Raw genomic sequence first — 6,329 nt, forward strand, 5'->3', positions numbered from 1 at the left:
TTCCCTACAAAGAAGCTCAATTCACAAAGGGATTTAATATTTAAGTAGCTTGAGTGAACACATGCTGCAGAGGACAGAAGCTGTGTGAGATATCAGTAGGTCTCTGCAGACCTGACAGCTCAAGAGCTGTCCCACAGTTGGAAACCAGGGTTTAGGAGCTGCAAAAAGCTTTTACCAAGATGGACCAAAGAGATTGAAAGAGCAAGAGGCTTTTTTCATTCTGTCAACATGAACCTGATGGAAATGAAGCAGAACACAACCACAAATTACTATCTTCTATTTTGGTACAGTTTAGATCTGGAACATAGAATTGCAAAACCTATGGCATTAATATGAAAGAAAACATTTTCAAACAAGTTAGATGCTCTTATTTCTTTAGAAGTCACTTTCTTTCACTCTTCATATATCAGTTTTTGCTTTATGATCAGCATTTCTCAGACTAGAAAGTTTGTGCTCTTTCTTTTTTGAGACAGCAATAATGAGGAGGGTAAAAGCAGACAAATCCTGTCAAAACAGACAGTTTATGTATCTTCACTTGCATTCCTAGATCAGTTTTTCAGTGATCCCATTAACCCACAAAAGCTGTCCAAAAGGTCTGCAGGAATCTCTGAACAACCTGTGTCCTTAGGCTTTGAGAGCTCTCAAAATATCCCTGAGCCTCAGGTGGACTAGTGCTGAAATGCTGTGGAGTTTCCTCCATGTGCAGAGAATCAAAGCTCAGACAAACTGCAGCCAGTGACATTCCAGCCTCACACCCTCATTTTACAGTTAAGCTCAGAAGAGAAAACACAGTCCAACAAAACAGCACAGGACACATCTCCTTTGGTCAACTGTTGGGTTTTCTGAGTAGAGGAAGTTCTCCAGGACTGAGTCTTATCTTAGTGAATAAAGACATTAAAGACATCATGCTAGTGCAAAGCTATTTAACATACATTAGCAGTCAACTTTGCCATACTGATGTTAAACAAATTAATTTACTAGAAGAATCAGATGTTCTTCTTATTCTCTGTTAGTTTATTAGTGACATCAGGTACTACTTTTACATTCAGAAGGCATGGAAATTTCAGATTGATTCACAAGAACAAGCTGCTAATGAAAAAAGACAACAGCCATATGCCAGGTTCCCAGCAAAATGTTAAGAGCTTGGTATGAGTTTTCCCATAGCAGGTATGGTCCCTTCTGACATAGCATTCACAACTTTAATTATGGTTTTAGCTTTAGCATCATCAGAGAGAAGCTGTATGCAACTAGAAATTTTCTTGTATAAAAAGATTAAACAACAGAAAAGAAGTTTTGTACCTGTCTTCTTTACTCAAAATACTCACATTTCTCACACAGACACAATACTCAGTTCTGTGGTCCTCAGAACACTTATTTCCTCCAAAATCATACAGCAGCTTTAAGTAACTCTGCAACTCATCTTCAGACTCATGGCAGGTTATTCTGTTGTGAAATGTTTTTTAAATTCTTTGAAATAAACAAACTATGAATTAATTTGTTTTTCTTCCTTTTAAAGGGGCAACTCAGGGAGTCTAGGAAAAGGAAAAGAGCAGGGAAGGTGCCAACAGAGACGGGATTAGGAGATTATACAGACTGGTAACCAGTACGACTTTTTCTTCTTCCAATGATGTAGGATATAAAGACAAGAATGATAAGGAAGCCAAGTGCCATGCCCACTGCGATGGGAATAAGAAAGTTCAGGTCAGAATCAGCAAGACATTCTTCAGCTGGAGAAAGAAGAAAAACAAAAAAAAAAGCAAGGGAGAATAAATTAGTAGAGGAAACCAAGCATTAGAAACCAAAGCAAACAAGGAGCAAACAGACGTGTCTGAGAACTTACACTGCATAATAAATCTAAGGTAAAATCAGTACTGAGTAAAGAACTGATAGATTAATTTCTTTAAACATATATACTACACACACAATTAGTATTGGTAATTTACTTCTTCTGATTTGTATATTTGATTTCATCTTCCCCTGGTGAGCAGTCTACTCAGATTAGACCTGTGAGGACAACACAGCAGGCTGAGCATGCATGAGATGATCACACCTGGTGTTAACAGCAATGCAGAGACAGACTGGTACATTATTGCCTGGCACAAGTGACTTCCCAAACCCTCAAGTCACCAGCACTTCTCTAGGTTCCAAACACGAAGAGAAATGACAGACAACAAACCCAGTAACAAAGAAGAAACTTATTGAAAACTACAAGAGACAGCCAGGACACAAATGCTGAAAGCACTGAATGGAAAACATGGAAAGACTCTCTCTTTGGGTGGGTAACTATTTATTTTCAATCCAAATACAAGAAAAGGATTATTAGTTTCAGCTGGGAACTATGAAGACCTTACTAAAATCAGCAGAGTAGGAAAAAAAAATAGTATTATACTGTTTTTTTAAGATACAGGTTGTAAAATACTTGACAAGCTCCTTGCTGACACAACCACAAATGCAAGGATTAGCAAAGAACACTGGGAACTGATTTCAAACCCAGGATACACCCTAGAGATAGAGGCAGGGCTTGGCATTCTTCCCCTCTTTGCACAGAGAGCAGAGCCCCACCTGTGTGGGGACAGATGAGGTGTTGTTAAGACAGGAGATAGTCCCCATGTGCCGCTCCAACACTGGAAGGATGCTTGACTTAGATGCTTTTAATGAAGCAGAGCTCCTTATAAAACTTTATTGCTAGAGTTCATATTAGAGCAGAGTATCACACTCACATTCGAGGCTTTATCAAAAGTTAGTTGTTATTTTAAGTGAATATTTAAACCATTCAAGCCTCTAACTGAATCAGCCTTAATTATGGGGAATTCACTATCTGGATTTAGCTCCCTACAGCCCAGCAGACACTTCCCCTCTCACAAAAGGCAATGCAGAGTCTTTGGCTGAGGAAGGAAAACACTACATGGAGGTTTAGCACCTGGAAACACTGAACTTGGACAATGTGAGGGCACCTACAGACAAGTAGAGCAATACGTGGAAGGGAAAAAAGGAGGAAACAAGTACCTTACACAGCGAGCTATTTAAAAATATTCTGACTACTGAGAAAACATTTAACCATCTTAAAAAGAGAACTGCATTTGATGGTTAGTCATCTTTGTTCACTGGACATAAACGTACAGAGTTTAACTACCATCTGCTGTGTAATGGGTCATTAATATTAACAGTGCCCAGCAGGCGGCGACACAAACCCTCTTTCTCCTTTAAAGGCAGGAGGTGGCTGCAACACCATCAGAATATGACACTGCCACATGGAATTCCCAGGACAAAAGGGGTTTAAGGTTTCATACTAGGAACATTCTATCCTTTACCTCTCTACTGTTTGCCACTGTTGCTGGCACACGGCAATCCATGTATTGTTACTGTACAATGGTTAGAAGCTTCAGAGAAATGTCTTCAAATGCAGAACCTGGTAACTGCACACCATGACAAGCAGGCTCCACATTCAGGCCAGCAGGAATAGCTTTTTCAACATATTTGGTCTCCATTCAGAATAATCAGGAATTTTGGTCTGCAAAATTTTCAGCCCCAGTATAAAGACTATCTTCCCTTTCAATTCCAATCATGAGATGCAACTGATAGCAACAAATCTGGTCGTTTTATTGGTATATGCTATATAACAGAGAACACTGGTAAATTAAAAAATTTTAAAAAAGAAAAGTGTTCATTGGCTGGAAAAGCTTATTTTGAGGAGTACTAGCACGACATCTTCTAGCTAAAAGATCAGAAATCTTGGTATCTTAGAGCACAGCTTTAATATTTAGTAAACTGTTTATAAGGCACAGTCAACAGTAATGACAACAAACCACACTATGATGGATTACACACATTAATATTCAATACCCACAGGCACATACAAGTTAAATGCTGTTTTCATAGACTAGAGCAAAACTATTTTTATTCATGTAACACCACTGCATGTCTTTAATATTCAGAAATTAAAAATGCAGTGTTTTGGAAGCAATTAATCAATTATGACTGAGAACATATTCTAAGTTGTTAGGTTCAAACATAAGCCGTGACAATACGTAACCACGGTTGTTTTTAACAAACCCTTTGCTTGACTCTGCACACAAGCCAGTTTTGAGTTCAGATTTAGTTGTGGCTTGTTGTTTTGGTTTTTTTTTTTTAATAAACTCTCTCATTTCAAAACTACTTGTATCCAGCATGACAGCATTTCTTGTAACCAACAAAGCAAGCCAGTAAGTACAATTAATCCGACTAGTTGTCCACCTCTGAGCTACAGTCCTCAGCTAACAAGAAAAAGGGCAAGTCTGAAAAATAAGTGTATTTAAATGGAATAATTTAATACTATAATCTCCCTCTAATTATCTAAAGCAGTTCTGCCTTTCCCCAACAGGACATCAGTCAGTCATCACCTCTCTCTCCTCAAAATACAACAGCAATAGTTCCTGTTCCCAAACACCAAAACTAACAGACTTGTAATTCCATGATGCACTTGCTTGAAAAGCATTTATCTGCTTATTACTGGAGATCTATCATTATTGTACACCAGAGTCCAGCCTTCCAGTGTTGAGATACTTACTACAAGTCTCCAGGAGAGACAACAATGCTAGAAATAGAACTAGTGAAAAGCTTGGATGGAAAAAAAGTCTTCACACTTATTACAGGACAGCAGTAACTCACGGTTGTTCTAAGTTTTGTCATAGACTCTTGTACTGATAACTTGATGGAAAATTGATGCCTGCAGTCCCACTGTAGTTTAAACTCACTATGACTTATTTGCATCCTCAGGAATACCACTGGTAAGCTCTTTAACATGAGCTTATTAGAATATTTGTGTTTCTTCACATTAAAAAAGCTTCAGCTTACACTTCAGAAAGGTCCTAACATTATTTGGACTTTGTGTAGCACATAAGAAGGCAGCTGTAACGTAATGATTAGATGAGCAATGCAGGCTTAAAAAAAAAAAAAGGGTATAGCATTAGACTGCACTTTTTCCTAATAAAGTCATAAAAAATTCTTATCTGGATGGAGCTATAATTGACAAAGAAAATTTACAAGCAAATCTCTAATGGTGAACTAGATGTCCAGTGTCTCAAACAGTTCCCAAGCTGTCTTCTGCTACTGGATCATACCCAAGCACACTTCACAATGTCCTGCAAAACAAACCACTAAGGAACAGACAGCAGAGGGCTCTTCCAAGAGCACCTTCACCAGCTACATAACAGAATCTCAAATATAGACTGATTGAAGTTGACCTTACTAATTTTATTTTCTTAAAAAAAACCAAACCAGTACAAGATGTCTGTTTTCAAATCAGTTAAAAAATGTGAACAAGTTTCCTTAAGAAATAGAACAATCTTTATTATTTAGAGCACATATTGAACAGGTTGACAGTTCCCTACAGAGCAATACATACAGGAAAACTAGTGGTTTTGTAAGAACAGGCAATCAGGTGAAAATTAGATGTTTTTTGAACCAGTTATCTGCACATCAATCTAGGAGGACTTTAATTTCTGAGCCAATACATTTGAAAATAAAGATTAATTGCCAGGTTTTTGCAAAGATACTTCCACTATTGTTGCATTTTGGGAGCAGTTTGCACTAATCTTCTATATTGTCACTTGGAAACAGTGCACAATTGAAAAATTTGCAAGATCAGATGAACGCAAGTGTGGTAGCTACTCCTTAACAGAAATGCATGTATAACTGGTGCCACTGAACATCAGCCACAAAAATGCTAAAAATCTTTATCAACTTCTGCATTTGAGAATATATTAATATGAAAGTCATTAGATTTTTTTATTTTTTTTTTTTAATAATTAAAATGGAAAGTCTCGAAGCCTGTTTCAGGATTAAACTTTTAGTAGTTTCCCACTTTCATTAATGTGAATTTCAGTAACTGATGCAAAATTCAAGCTGTAGAGTACAAGCTATAGTGAGCAATGTCCACCCATACTTGCTTCCTTGGCTAGTGTCAAAAGTAAACTGCTTTCACCCCCAAAAAAGATTACTGAAAGAAGGGATTGTATGATTTGTATACAAACATGCCACAGACATCTATCTCTACAGCCCTAGAAAACACTAATAAAAACACTAAACCAGCTCTGATGAAGGCTAAACTCATTCTAAAGGGGGAGACAATGTTATGTTCATTAAATAACTAGTTTAGGCAGCTCATGGTATGACATGTAAAAAAGCCACATTTATCTAAAAGACTTTTTTCTTTTTTTCCCCATGCAGTAAAAACTACGTATCTCAGCACAGAGAGGCCAGAGAGAAGTTGTGCAGCAAGGGTTAGTCTCTACAGAGCTGCAATTTAAGAACAGTCCAGTTGCAATTAATTTTTTAAGCTAGTCATCCTT

Source organism: Chaetura pelagica, unplaced genomic scaffold (genome assembly GCF_000747805.2).
Source record: "Chaetura pelagica isolate M959 unplaced genomic scaffold, ChaPel_1.0 scaffold344, whole genome shotgun sequence".
Lineage (NCBI taxonomy): Eukaryota > Metazoa > Chordata > Aves > Apodiformes > Apodidae > Chaetura > Chaetura pelagica.